Source organism: Octopus bimaculoides, chromosome 18, assembly GCF_046866305.1.
Source record: "Octopus bimaculoides isolate indiv1 chromosome 18, ASM4686630v1, whole genome shotgun sequence".
NCBI classification, from domain to species: Eukaryota; Metazoa; Mollusca; class Cephalopoda; order Octopoda; family Octopodidae; genus Octopus; species Octopus bimaculoides.
In genome coordinates this window covers 48,035,091-48,050,090 of record NC_142945.1, presented here as the reverse complement: position 1 = coordinate 48,050,090, position 15,000 = coordinate 48,035,091, and the positions used below count along the sequence as shown (strand labels likewise).

Below are 15,000 nucleotides of genomic sequence, written 5' to 3'. Positions count from 1 at the left end.
TAGATAGATAAATAATTAAATAAGAGAGAGAGAGGGAGAGAGATAATCATAGATAGATAGATAGATAGATAGATAGATAGATAGATAGATAGATAATTAAATGAGAGAGAGAGAAAGAAAGAAAGAAAGAAAGAAAGAAAGAAAAATAAAGGCAGATAGATAGATAGAAAATTAAATGAGAAAGAAAGAAAGAAAGAAAAATAGAGAAAGAGGAAGAGAGAAAGAAATTATGAAATAAAGATGGAATCTAGAATAGAAATTTTCGACTGAAATCGAAAATTTAATAATTAAACTATAATATAGAAAAATAGATTTTCAAAATACAATAAAATGTGACTGAACAAGTTTTATGTAGATTTCGGTTTTGGGAATCGAGATTATCTCTTTTTTGTAATAAAATTTTAATTCAAGTTAAAAATTTAATAACCAGAGACAAAAAATTCTATTTTTCATCCAGTTTCTTTTTTCCTCGTATTCGATTTAAAAATCTAAAAATAGATAAACCGTTGTCTGAATACGTGGGTGAGTTTCATAGGGAATGTTCAATCAAGCTTTTTTTTTTTTGTAACTGGAATCGAAATCTAGTTAAAAGAAAAGAATAAAATCAAAATGTAATAATAATAATAATAATAATAATAATAATAATAATAATAATAATAATAATCTTTTCTACTATAGGTACAACGCCTAGATGTTGTAGGGAGTGGGGCAGTCGATCATATCGGCTCCAGTGTTCAACTACTTCTTATTTTATCGATCTCGATGTGATGAAAGCAAAGTCGATCTCGGCGGAATTTGAACTCAGAACGTAAAGGTCGAAATTGCGCTAAGCATTTCGCCCGGCGTGCTAACGATTCTTTTCTACTCTAGGCACAAGGCCCTAAATTTTTGGGGAGGAGGCCTGTCGATTAGATCGACCCCAGTACGCAACTGGTACTTAATTTATCGACCCCGAAAGGATGAAAGGCAAATTCGACCTCGGCGGAATTTGAACTCAGAACGTAAAGACAGACGAAATACCGCTAAGCATTTCGCCCGGCGTGCTAACGTTTCTGCCAGCTCGCCGCCTTAATAAATAATAATCCTTTCTACTATAGGCACAAGGTCTGAAATTTTTGGGGCGGGTACAAGTTGATTAAATCGACCCCCAGTGCTCAACTGAGTACTCATTTTATTGACCTCAAAAGGATGAAAGTCAAATTCAACCTCGGGGGAATTTGAACTCAAGCCTAGGTTATTCTTGCTTCTCAAGAGATGATGACCTTAAGTGCCATTTGGTAATCGAGATAAAAGCCTCTAGAGGTAGAGATAATTTTAATTTCTCATATAAATTAGTGTACGTTTTTATACACAAAAGAGATGCAACGGACTACTTTCAGTTTCCATCCAGTAAAAAGCCAGTCACACGGTGTTGATCCACTCCGACTATAGAAGAGAACACTTGCCCAAGGAGCAACGCAGTAAGACTGAACCCAGAACCATGTGGTTGGGAAGTAAACTTCTCACGACAGAATCACGCCTATATATATATTTATTAAATACACATTTTTTTTCTGTCTCCATTTTTTCCCCTCTTAAATCTTTTCTGACGAAGAGCGTAGCCTCGAAGCGTCAAAGACTTTTCCATTCTTCCCGTAGCGTTGAATCAATACACCTGCTTGTTTTCGCACCTGTCTTCGTATTTTGTGTCTGTGTAAATTTGACCTCTCTCTCTCTCTCTCTCTCTCTCTCTCTCTCTCTCTCTCTTATATATATATATATATATATTATATTATATTAAGGGCATTACTACACGTAAATGCTTCATAATAAATATACAGCGTACTGACAGCGAGGAAGCCATCCTTTTAAAACAGATTCAGCCGCAAATCATATTCGTGTGTGTGCGTGTGAGATGTGTGATGTGTGTGTGTGTGTGTGTGTGTGTGTGTGCTCTTTAAATGATTTTTAAATCCCCAAATGCATTTCATTGCTTCATGAATAATTTCACCAGCTACTTTGGCTCTCAGAGGTCAGGCTATTTTTGCTAACGACATACATGGCATCTTAACACATCCTTTAATATGCCTGCCAGGAGAATTAAACGCGATAATTCGGTAGGCTTTTCTTTTCTCACGAATCCTCTGAGAGCGAAATTGCGTCAGAAAGGTAATATTTTCAAATTTAACACATTACACATCCGGACATAAAAATACGGACGCACATGGATAAATACGGCAATAGGAATAGGGACATGCCCATAGATTCATGAAGACATAATAATCATATACATTCATACATAGGCGCAAGAGTGGCTGTGTGGTAAGTAGCTTGCTTACCAACCACATGGTTCTGGGTTCAGTCCCACTGCGTGGCATCTTGGGCAAGTGTCTTCTACTATAGCCTCGGGCCGACCAAAGCCTTGTGAGTGAATTTGGTAGACGGAAACTGAAAGAATCCCTTCGTATATATGTATATATATATATATGTATATATGTGTGTTTGTGTGTTTGTGTGTCTGTGTTTGTCCCCTTAGCATCGCTTGACAACCGATGCTTGTGTGTTTATGTCCCCGTCACTTAGCGGTTCGGCAAAAGAGACCGATAGAATAAGTACTAGGCTTACAAAGAATAAGTCCCGGGGTCGATTTGCTCGACTAAATGTCTGTGCTCCAGCATGGCCGCAGTCAAATGACTGAAACAAGTAAAAGAGTAAAGAGTAAAGAGCAAAGAGAGTGTATATACACAAGTTTACACATATACACATTCACATACATACATGCGATTGCGCACACACGCACATGCACACACACACACACACACACACACACACACACCACACATAAAGCTCTATGTTAAGCAGTGAGTGCATATATCTGCATATAATATGAAGTGCGTATAAGAAAGCAAACAGAAGTGTATATGCACATGTGATTGTATATGTTTGTATATGTCAATCTGTCTCTATGCATATATGTATATATACATCCGCACAAACACACACACACATACATATACAATACATATATATTGTCACCTTGTTTAGTCATTTGATTGTGGCAATGCTGGAGCATCGCCTGAACGGGTTTTAGTGGAAGAAATCGAACCCAGGACTTATTCTTCGTAAGTTCTTATTCTGTCTGTCGCTTTTGCCAAACTGATAGGTTACGGGGAGATAAACAAACCAACATCGGTTGTCAAGCGATGGTGGGGCGAGACAAGATACACACTATACTGCTTCCTCATTCTCATACACCCACACCCTCCCACCCGGTCTCTCTATTTCTCTCTCTCTGTATCTATCTGTCTGTCTGTCTACATGTCTGTCTCAATCTCTGTCTGTCGGATGTCTGCGTCTCTCTCTCTCTCTCTCTCTCTCTCTACCTATCTATCTGTCTGCCTGTGTCTCTGACTCTCTCTATCTTTCTGTCTGTCTCTCCCTTTGTCTCTTTCTGTCCGTCTGTCTCTGTCTGTCTGTCTCTCTCTCTTTCTCTGTCTGTCTCTCACTTTCTGTCTGTCTATCTATCTGTCTGTTTGTCTTTCTGTCTTTCTATCTGTCTGTCTGTCTGTCTATCTGTCTGTCTCTTTCTCGATCTGTCTGTCTCTCTTTGTCTTTCTCTCTGTCTCTATCTGTCTGTCTGTCTCTCTCTCTCTCTCTCACTCTCTCTCTATGTATGTGTGTGTGTGTGTGTGTGTGTGTGTGTGTGTGTGTGTGTTTTATTCTTCGTCTCTGTCTGTCTCTTTCACTCTTTCTGTAAATCTTACCCCTGTCCGTCTCTCATATAAATAATCTTTCTCTCACTTACCTGCTCTCTCTCTCTCTCTCTCTCTCTGTCTCCCCCCTCTCTCTCTGTCTCCCCCTCTCTCTGTGTCTCTCCCCCGCCCCCTCTCTCTCTCTGGCGCCAGTTTGGTGAGACCACAGGTTTTAATTCAAACAGAATAAACAAGTGCGGCGCGCACATGTATACGTTCGAATGTGATATAAAAAAAGAGTAAGAGTCAGTTATGGGGAGAAAGAGAGAGATAGAGCGTGTGTGAGAGTGAGTGAGAAAGAGAGATAGAGGAGAAAGAGGGACTGAGAGAGAGAGAGAGAGAAGGAATGTGTTAAGTGGGTTTTATTAATTACCTTGGTGCAAGACCCTCCACATACTGATGCCTGGCCCTTATTGGGGTTAAGCAGATCTGCAGGTCCCACAAGACAGAGGAACACACCAGAAAGCAGCTGGGAATCTTCATCTTATTACTTATTAATTTAAACTTCTCTGAAGTCACTTACAAATACTGTGTGTGCGTGCGCGCGTAGGAAAAACGGGCGTTAAATGATGATGATGATGATGATGATGATGATATATGTATTCGCACACATTTAATTATATAAACGCATACATACACATACGTATATATATATTCACACAGAATGTCATTTAATCGTATTAAGACAATTAAATTATCAATTTATTAGCTAGTTAGTTAATAAATTATCAAATTCAGTGAATATATAACTGAAGTGAAATAAAACCAACGCGTGTGTTGTAATTAGCAGAATGACCTTCCCAATGTACGACACTATGTATGTGTGTAAAAGTGTGTATTTGATACTTTATCTATAAAAGCTGGTCTTAATCTTTGATACTCTATATTTTCTTATTTATTGGCTTACACTTATTATTTCGATAATATTGAATTGCCGTCGCGTGCAAGTGTCTAAGTGAAACTTAGTAATGTTGTTGTTGCTGTTGTTGTTCGTAGTGGTGGTGGTGACGGGGCAATACTGTAACATACACTCTCCAATGTCTTGTGTCCACATTTCAGCTATTAACATATCAACATTTCTGAGATCTAGTGTCATTGACATCTATGTTTAGAAGTCCTGTTTCATAAGCGGATCTTCCTCAATTGCAATGCAACCGATCCCTGAGTCAGGTCACGATTTGGCTTTCGTCACGTGTGTCAGACTGACCAATGAATGCCCAAAGATCATGCCAGACAATGCAACTTCGAAGTGTATCAGGAAGTGAGTACTTAATTTAAGTCGTCAGCTTTGTATGACACACATAGGCGCAGGAGTGACTGTGTGCTAGGTAGCTTGCTTACCAACGACATGGCTCCGGTTTCAGTCCCACTGCGTGGCACCTTGGGCAAGAGTCTTCTACTATAGCCTCGGGCCGACCAACTGTAGAAATGCAACTCATTTCTACAGCTGAGTGAACTGGAACAACGTGAAATAAAGTGGCTTGCTCAAGAACACATCACGCAGCCCAGGAATCGAACTCACAACCTCACGATCATAAGCACGACGCTCTAATCACACACACACACACACACACACACACACACACACACACACATATATATATATATATATATATTATTCCCATGAAGGGAATAATACTACTGCTATTTAATACTACTGCTAGTTGAAGATGCCTATCTAGCTCTTGTAGATGAAGGTATGTACATACATGTACATATATATGCATATACTCATATATTGTTTATATATATATATATATATATATATATATATATATATATATATATACACACGCATACATAAGGATAAGCATATTAAAAAGGGTCCGTTGAAAAACTCATTTAAATAAAAGGGTTGGGAACCACCGCGTTAATGTAAAATCTGATCTAGAGTATGTGTCGTCGACACCGGTGGAGATCCACTTATGTTCATGTGTGAAGTGGTGTGGCGCTGTGCGTCTCAGTTGGAATAAAAAGAAATATGAATTCCTGGAATTATGCAATAATTTCTTGGTGTTTCTGTTGACATTTATTGAGTGTGTGTGTGCGTGTCGAACCCGGTGAGTGAGTGAGTGTGTGTGTGTGTGTGTTTGTGTGTGTAAGTGTGTGTGTAAGTGTGTGTAAGTGTGTGTGTAAGTGTGTGTGTCTGAGAGTGCCTTGCCGTGTCGTGTTTTGTGTGTGTTTGCATGTGTGTCCGCCTCTGAACGCTTGTGTGCATGCGTGCATGTGTGTGTGTGTGTGTGTGTGTGTATGTCTGACTCTGTGTGTTTGTCTGTGCGTGTGTGTGTTTGTGTGCGTATGTCCGTGTCTGTGTTTGTGTGCGTGTGCCTGTGTGTGTGTATGTGTGTGTGCGTATGTCTGTGTGTTTGTGTGCATATGTCTATGTTCGTGTGTGTGTGTGTGCCTATATGTGTGCTTGTGTGTGCGTGTGTCTATGTGTGTGTGTGTGTCTTTGTCTGTGTGTGTGTGTCACTGTCTCGCTATCTGTATACCTTTCTCTTCTTTTTCTCTACTACACACAATATCAGTCATTGTGTGTATGTGTGTCTGTTTATACATCCTCTCTTCCTCTCCCCCTTCCTCTCTCTTTCTCCCTTACTGTCTTTCAGTCTTTCTGTCTATTTCTCTGTCTCTGTCTGTCTCTCCCTCCCTCTCTCTCTCTCTCTCTCTCGCTCTCGCTCTCTCTCTCTCACCCTTTTAGCTGTGAGGAGGAGAATCTCATTGATGGAAATATGAATATTGGCAGCAGTGAAGAAGATTGTGTTGGTTGTTATTGTAGTAGTGCAAGCAGCAGCAGCAGCAGCAGTAGTAGTAGTAGTAGTAGTAGTAGTAGTAGTAGTAGTAGTAGTAGTAGTAGTAGTAGCAGAGGTGGTGGTGATGATGGCAGTCGTGAGGAATCATATTTTGTTGTTGTTGGCTGTGGCGGCGGCGGTGATGGTGGTGACGGTAGTGGTGGTGGTGACGGTAGTGGTGGTGGTGACGGTAGTGGTGGTGGTGGTGGTGGTGGCAGTTGGCGTCACTCAGGCCAATGGTGGCTGTAACGGATGGGAAGGTGAAGGGGGGTTGTGCGTCGTGTTCGAGACACACAAAAGTGGTGGAGGGAGAACTATGAAATTGCAGGGTGTGGCAACTTAACACTTATTGACAAGCCGCATCACCTACCCACACAACACACTCACCATCCTCCTGCTTATACAACACCAACCCCAGCACCAACACCACCATCAACATTACCATCACCATTTTTGACACCATCATCACCACCACCAGCGACATCCTCTCCTCACCATCATCATCACAACTACCACACCAACACCACCGCCGCTACCATTATCACCACCACCACCACCACTACTACTGAAGGAAAATCACCATTATGCATGAAAAATATAGGAATAGAAATAATTTCCTCCAATAACACTTCTTACGACTGATAGACACGATAGATAGACATTCTGAATAACGATAGACGAACAGACAGACAGGTGAATAGACATGAAGAAACAAAGAGAAAGGCAAATGAACTAATGAACACAAAGATAGATGTCCCAGTAGACAGACGAACAGATGGACAGGTGTAGAGATGGGCTGATACACAGATGTCCCGGTAGACAGACGAACAGATGGACAGGTGTAGAGATGGACTGATACACAGATGTCCCGGTAGACAGACGAACAGATGGACAGGTGTAGAGATGGACTGATACACAGATGTCCCGGTAGACAGACGAACAGATGGACAGGTGTAGAGATGGACTGATACACAGATGTCCCGGTAGACAGACGAACAGATGGACAGGTGTAGAGATGGACTGATACACAGATGTCCCGGTAGACAGACGAACAGATGGACAGGTGTAGAGATGGACTGATACACAGATGTCCCGGTAGACAGACGAACAGATGGACAGGTGTAGAGATGGACTGATACACAGATGTCCCGGTAGACAGACGAACAGATGGACAGGTGTAGAGATGGACTGATACACAGATGTCCCGGTAGACAGACGAAGAGATGAACAGATGTAGAGATGGGCTGATACACAGATGTCCCGGTAGACAGATGAACAGATCGCTGGACAGATGTCCAAATAGACAAATGTCTTAAAAGACAGATGGGTAGATAGAGTAATGGACTGACAGGTAGATGCACGGATAGACAGGTAGACAAATGAACAGGAAAAGAGGTGAACAGGCAGATGAACATGCTGACAGGTGAGCAGAATGAGAAATGAACAAACCGATGAAGAGACAGGTGGACTGTAAGAAATGATGAACAGGTAGACGGATAGACTGACTGACAGACAGATGCACGGAAAAACGGGTGAGCAGATAGACCAGGGGTCAGCGAGCCGGTATAAATTACCCGGAAGTGGGGGTAAAAATGAAGTTCTTGGGAGTAATGAGGACTCATCAGACATAAGTAAAATTATATAAAATACGCGTTCTTTGTTATGACAGAAATTTCTCTTCTGGCTCTGAAGAGGCAGTCAAAAAGTTGCTGTCTTTTGCAACAACCTAGCTTTGCGAACTAAGATTTTCCGCTCTAATAAACATAAAAAGAAAGCAGAAAAATCTATTGGGCCCCGGAGACTGTATCCTAATTGCTCTGACATCAAAATGCCCCAGTTTTGATGTAATTGTAACAAAGATGAAACAACATCATTTCTCCAAAATCTAAAGTGAAAAATATTTCGTTTTTGGATTTGGTTTGCAAGATTTTTTATGTGATTTCGTGTGTTAAATTTTAAGGCACAATAAGAAAATGACTCTCCCCAGATACAACAGAATAAAGTGAAAAAGTTTCTAGAAAAATCCCTTTGTTTCATAATGAGGATATTGATTTATTTTATTGCGTTTGTTTTATACTTTTTATATTTATAATTGTACCATTGAGCTGTTTCTTGCAATGCACACAAATAAATACAGCTAAACCAACATTTTTTCAGGGATTTTTAAAAGTCTATTATGGATCCCCAATTTACATTTTTGTTGCTTTGACCCCCACAAAATCTTATGTGGACCCTCAGGGGCCATACGGACCCTTGTTGAGAACCACTGATATAACAAATAATCAAAGACACATGCACACTACGTATACATACATATCTATCTGTCACTCTATCATCTATGTGTGTATGTGCGTGTATAGACTTACATGCAAATATTATATATATGTGTGTTTGTGTGTGTGTGTATGCGTGTGTGTGTGCGTGCGTGTGCGTACGTGTGTATGTATAAACACACCCATATATGTATGTATATACACGTTCATACATATCTATTTGTCTGTCTATCGTCTACATATATGTGTGCGTGTGGTGTCTATGGGTGTACGCACACATATGCGTATGTATATATATATATATATACATACATATCTATCATTTATATATACACACTCACACACACATGCACACACACGCACATACACACACACATATACATAGAGGCAGCGACAAAACCAGCCAGCCAACTAGCCAACCGACCTACCAGCCAGCCAGCGAACCCATGGCAAGTGTGAGCGGTAGTTAAATATTTACTAAGAGGTGCAAATATGCCAAGCTATTATTGTTAATAGACAGGAAATAGTTTGTGTGAGAGGGTGTTGAGTGACTTAGTGTCATGGTATGAGGGACGAGGTGAAACGAGGGTGTAATGTACAGCCAATCAAAGACAGGCTCTCTTTTACGTGTCAAGATCATTTATTTAACCATTCACCGCTAAAAGCTTCTTGGAAAGGCAGCACTCTCATTTGTAATCCGAGAATTTGCGAACCTTCCCATATGCGATCCTTCCCATATGCGATCCTTCGCATGTGTAATCCTTCACATATGCGATACTTCATATTTACAATCATTCACATATGCATCCTTCACATTTCTAATCCTTCATATCTGCGATCATTCACATCCGTGATCCTTCCGATTGCTCACATTTATAATCCTTCACATTTGCAATCCTTCACATTTGCCCTATGTAATCTTTCATATATGTGCCACCTTCACATATGCCACCATTTCACATATTGGGTCCTTCACAACTGCGATCCTTCATATATTAATCTTTCACAAATACGATCATTCACATTTGCAATCCTTCACATATGCGATCCTTCACGTATGTGATCTTTCACATTTACGATCTTTCACATAAACGATTTACGTTTGCAATCATTCCCACGTGTCAAGCTTCACGTTTGCGACCCTCACAGCTGCCGTCTCTCTTATTCTCGAGCCTAACATAACAGTTAGTAAGTCTAGTAAGTCATTATTATAAAGTGCAAGCAAGTGTGTAAACACATCGACTGGGGTTCAATTCGTGCTCTCTACCGTTCTATTTCCTTTATTCCACAGATGGTACCAGGAAAGTAAGGAACGTCACAACTTCGTAACCTTTCTTTCTCTCTCTCTCACCTAACCCTCTCTCTCACTTCATCCTCTCTCTCTCGCTTGATCCTTTCTCTCTCTCGCTTCATCCTCTCTCTCTCTCACTTCACCCTCTCTTTGCACACACTCTCTCTCTCTCCCTTTGCCATCTCACTCTCTCTTCACCCTCTCTCTCTCACTTTTCCCTCTCTTTCTCTTCGCCTTCTCTCTCTCTCTCTCCCTCCGCACTCTCTCTCTCCCTCCGCACTCTCTCTCTCTCCCTCCGCACTCTCTCTCTCTCTCTCTCTCTCTCTTCCCTATTCTCTCTTCGCAGTCTGTCTTTTCACCTTCTAACTCTTCTACCTCTCTCTTTCTCTTCCCCATTCTCTCTATTTCGACCCCCCTCTCTCTCTCTCTCTCTCTCTCTCTTCATCTGTCAATCTCATATAAAATAATTTCGGTTTTAATCTTGGAATTAAACGGGGCTTTGATTTGCAGTCAGGTGACGTTTGGCCAACCTTGAATGTTTATGTTCGACTGTGTGAGTACACACACACACACACACACACACACACACACACACACACACACACACCCACACACACACAAAGATACTATATACTCACGCACATCTCTTTATATAGAGAAAAGGAGAGAAAGAAGAAGAGGAGGAGGAGAAAGATTTAGAAAATGAGTTCTTACACAGCTAATTCTTATGTAGCCGACAGCTTAGTCAAGGACACGGCTAATTAAAAAAATACAATTACAAACCATACACGGAACAGTAAAAATATGTGAGACATTCCAGAAGTTAAGACCGTAACATGTACACTTACACGCTACTTCGCACGCGCAGCAACACGCATATATGTACACATAAGTGCATGTGCAGGCGGTTCTTACATATATGATTACCAAATCGAAGTATATGTATATAAGTATGTATGTATATAAATCTGTGAGTAAATTTGGAACCTTTTCATCCAAAACGCCCCTGGTTCGACCTAAAAGATCACAAACCAAACTTCTACGAATGTCCTACTATCTGGTTTATTAGTCCATCAAAATCTGATCTAGGTAGGCTCAGTCAAAGAGTATTAGATAAAATGATTAAGATGATACCACTGATAAGGAATTTCGCGATATTGGACTTTTGGTAAAACACAGATGAAGTTATATGATGTATGTAAATGTATGCATATCATTTTGTCTACGCCTTGTTTGCAATGTCCTGTACCCAGATATGCATCTATATATACAGGTAGATGTAAGTATGTACATACATGTACGTATATATGCATATACTCATTTGTATTACATACATTATCTGTATTACATACATACATACATACATACATAGGTGTAGTGTGATGTCGATGTGTGTGTATGCGTTGGATAGGTAATGTCAAAACACATGCGTGTGTGTGCATGTATGTGTGGCGCATGTGTGTGTGTGTGTGTGTAAAATTAACAAACGAGCTATAGTTGAAGAATAGGTAAGTTGCCCCGGATTAGTGAGTATGTATAAGTAGAGAACCGGTGTACAAAAAGATTTTTTTTCTGTGGGGGCGTACGCGAGAGAGAAAACAAAGAAATAAAAAACGAGGGTCGGAGTTAAGTCTCAGAATGAAAAATCTGGGTTGGTAAAAGGCCAAGAACGTAGATTCGAAAAGGTAAGAAACGGAAATTATTGATAGGGGTGGTACGCGAGTAACAGAACGAGGGAAATGTGAAGAAATAACAAAAAGACAAGCGTGTGCAATTATGGATGGGGCTATGGAAACATGAGTTCGATGGTACAAGTTGGGTAAATTGAGGATTGGAATTTAATCCGTAAGGGGTGTAAGTCTTTAGACAGAACATATATATATATATATTAAAAAATTTTGGTTAAATTACTTGATACAGTTACGACAATTAGAAAAAGAGTTTTTAAAAAGTTACTTACTATATATATATTGTTATATTTCGGAATGGTCAATTTTTTTTTGCCAAATAAACACGCATTGTCTGGACAATGGACATCAGTTGAAATAAGAAACGAGTGAAGAACGAATATATAGTGCGTGTGTTTAATAGGTAAAAAAAATATAAATAAATAAATGACCGTGTCGAAATATAATAATATCTGTTTCAACACACGGTATATATAAACATACGCATATATACATACATATATATACATATATACACACTCACACACATACCTTTGTATATATGGATGTGTGTATTTGTAGATATGTATATATGTATATTATACCTATCTACCTCCCTACATACATACATACATACGGCTGTTCGTTTCTACCCGTTGTCAAGTTTGTTTATCAATTCCGTTAAGAATTCTATAAATGAAACCGAGAGGCAGACATGTCGGCAATTTGATGAGTGCTCACTTCCGTTGTTGTCAGTACTCGGGATATTTTTAGTCGGATGTATTTATATATATATATATATCCACCCGCTTAAGCGTTCAGGTGTTAACCAAGGAGAAGGCGTAGACAACAGCAACAGCAGCAGCAACAACACCAACAATAACAGCAATTCCCTTTGGCTATTTTCAAGGACAATTCTTTATAGTGTTGTTGATGCTGTTTAGCCCAAGGCCAATGATAATCGCAAACGTTCCAATCATGCCACTCCTGTCTTAATAGTCCAGGTGTAGTGTTACCTTATTATTCATATGTTGCTTCTTTTTTCTTATTTGCTTAGGTATGGTTTTATGGTTAAAGTGGTTCGTGTCGCTGCTACGCTGTTACGAGTTCGATCCCTGTTTGCGGCACTTTGAGCCAGTATCTTCTTCGATAACCTTGTGAATGGAAAATAGTAACTTGGTGGACAGAAACTTTGTCGCTCTCTTCCCCTTCCTCCTCCTAATACATACATACATACATACATACATACATACATACATACATACATGCGTACATACATACATACATACATACATACATACATACATGCGTACATACATACATACATACATACATACATACATACAAGAAGAAAGCTAATTCGAAGACTACAGATCCAGTTCATCACTGGAGCTATAAAAATCCGTAAAACATTCCAGAAGTTTATCATTTAAATATATATGAGCATGTCTAGATATTCAATTATATACATGAGAATACATGCATAAAACATACATACATACATACATACATACATACATAAATACATATAAACAAACATACGAACCGCTAAGTTATGGGTCATAAACATACCAGCATCGGTTCTCAAGCGATGGCAGGGGTATAAACACAAACACACACATATACATATATACGCCGGGCTTCTTTCAGTTTCCGTCTACCAAATCTACTCACAAGGCTTTGGTCGGCCCGAGGCTATAGTAGAAGACACCTGCCACGCAGTGGGACTGAACCCGGGACCATGTGGTTAAGAAGCAAGCTACTTGCAAGACACTTTATTTCACGTTGCTCCAGTTCACTCAGCTGTAGAAATGAGTTGTGGCGTCACTGATGCCAAGCTGTATCGGCCCCTTTGCTTTTCCTTTGGATAACATCAGTGGCATGGAGAGGGGAGGATAGTATGCATGGGTTTCTTGTTGATCTTCCATAAACAACCTTGCTCGGGCTTGTGCCGCTGAGGGGAACTTACTAGGTGCAATTCCATGGTCATTCATGACCGAAGCGGGGTTTTTACCCTTTTTTCTTGTTTTTTTTTTTATATCTTAAATATTGGGGCAAATAATTCTTCTGTATTTGTGGTGGCGGGGGTGGGTGTATACTGAATAAATAAGCAATGACCAACCTGGATATGGAACCCCTCCCATGTGTTTCATACCAACAGCTTGTTAATAAAACCACTTACCTAAAATTCAAAAAAATAAAAATACATGAGTGATGATGGTAATAGTAGTGGCGGTGGTGGTGATGATGATGGTGGTGATAATGATGATAGTGGTGGTAGTCATGAGTGGATTGGTAGGTTTTCAACGATTTGTAACATTACATTGTGTTTCTCGTGTGTGCGTGTGCGTGCGTGTATATGCATGCATGTACATATGTATGCGAATGTGTATATGAATGTATGTGTACACACACTGCACACATATGTGTATGTGTTTGTGTATATATGTATGTATATATATATATATATATATATATATATATATATGCATGTGTGTAAATGTGTTTAAGTATGTATACATGTCTATGAGTGAGCATGTAAGTGTGTATATACGTGTGTAAGCGTACAAAGACTAGATTTATGCCGAATGAAAAGGCGAAGGCGAAACCAACAAAAACAATTGCAGACCAATAATAAATAACAATGTCAATGAACAACAACAACAACAACAACAACAACAACAACATAGAAATAATAATAACAAAAAAGAAAAGATCAAAGAATGAAAAGGAAATAACATAGTGAAGAGAGACGGGATGGGTGGAGGGAACGGCTGCAAAATGGCGAAAAATAATGGTTTGGTAATAATAATTTGGATATAGTTTTCTATGATGCTTGTGATGGATGTATTTTTGGGGAGTAAACGTGATGTCTAGTTGGATTGTCAGCAGAGCGAACACAACAGGCGCCGGGAGCTCTTTGGAAGAAGAATTCGTAAGTGATACTGTTTAATAATAATAATAATAATAATAATAATAATAATAATTATTATTATTATTATTATTATTATTATTAATTATTATTATTATAACAACAATGGTGGTTAAGGAACAGGAAACAATAGGAAAAAGACCTAGTACAGGAAATGCGAAGAACGTGTAGGGTTTCTGCAAAAGTAATCCCAGCAGTTATACGCTCCTTAAGTTGCCCATAGACTCGGTAGTTGGTTTAAAGGTTCGGAGTAACTAAGGGAGATGCATTACGAGAGAAATCTGCTCTATTGGGAACAATAAAGACAATTCGAA

At 39.5% G+C, this 15,000-nt stretch overlaps 1 protein-coding gene across 2 annotated transcripts in view; it reads right to left on the bottom strand.

Annotated features, from left to right (window-relative positions):
* The window catches only part of LOC106880088 (phospholipid phosphatase 1-like), a 171,506-nt gene that overhangs the window by 78,336 nt on the left and 78,170 nt on the right, over positions 1-15,000 (bottom strand). The window contains exon 2 of one of the 2 annotated variants that reach the window (XM_089366144.1): positions 12,048-12,109. The exons of the other annotated variant lie outside the window; for it this stretch is intronic. The gene's annotated coding sequence lies outside the window, so the exon portion shown is untranslated. The remainder of the gene's footprint in view (positions 1-12,047; positions 12,110-15,000) is intronic. 2 annotated transcript variants of the gene reach the window in all.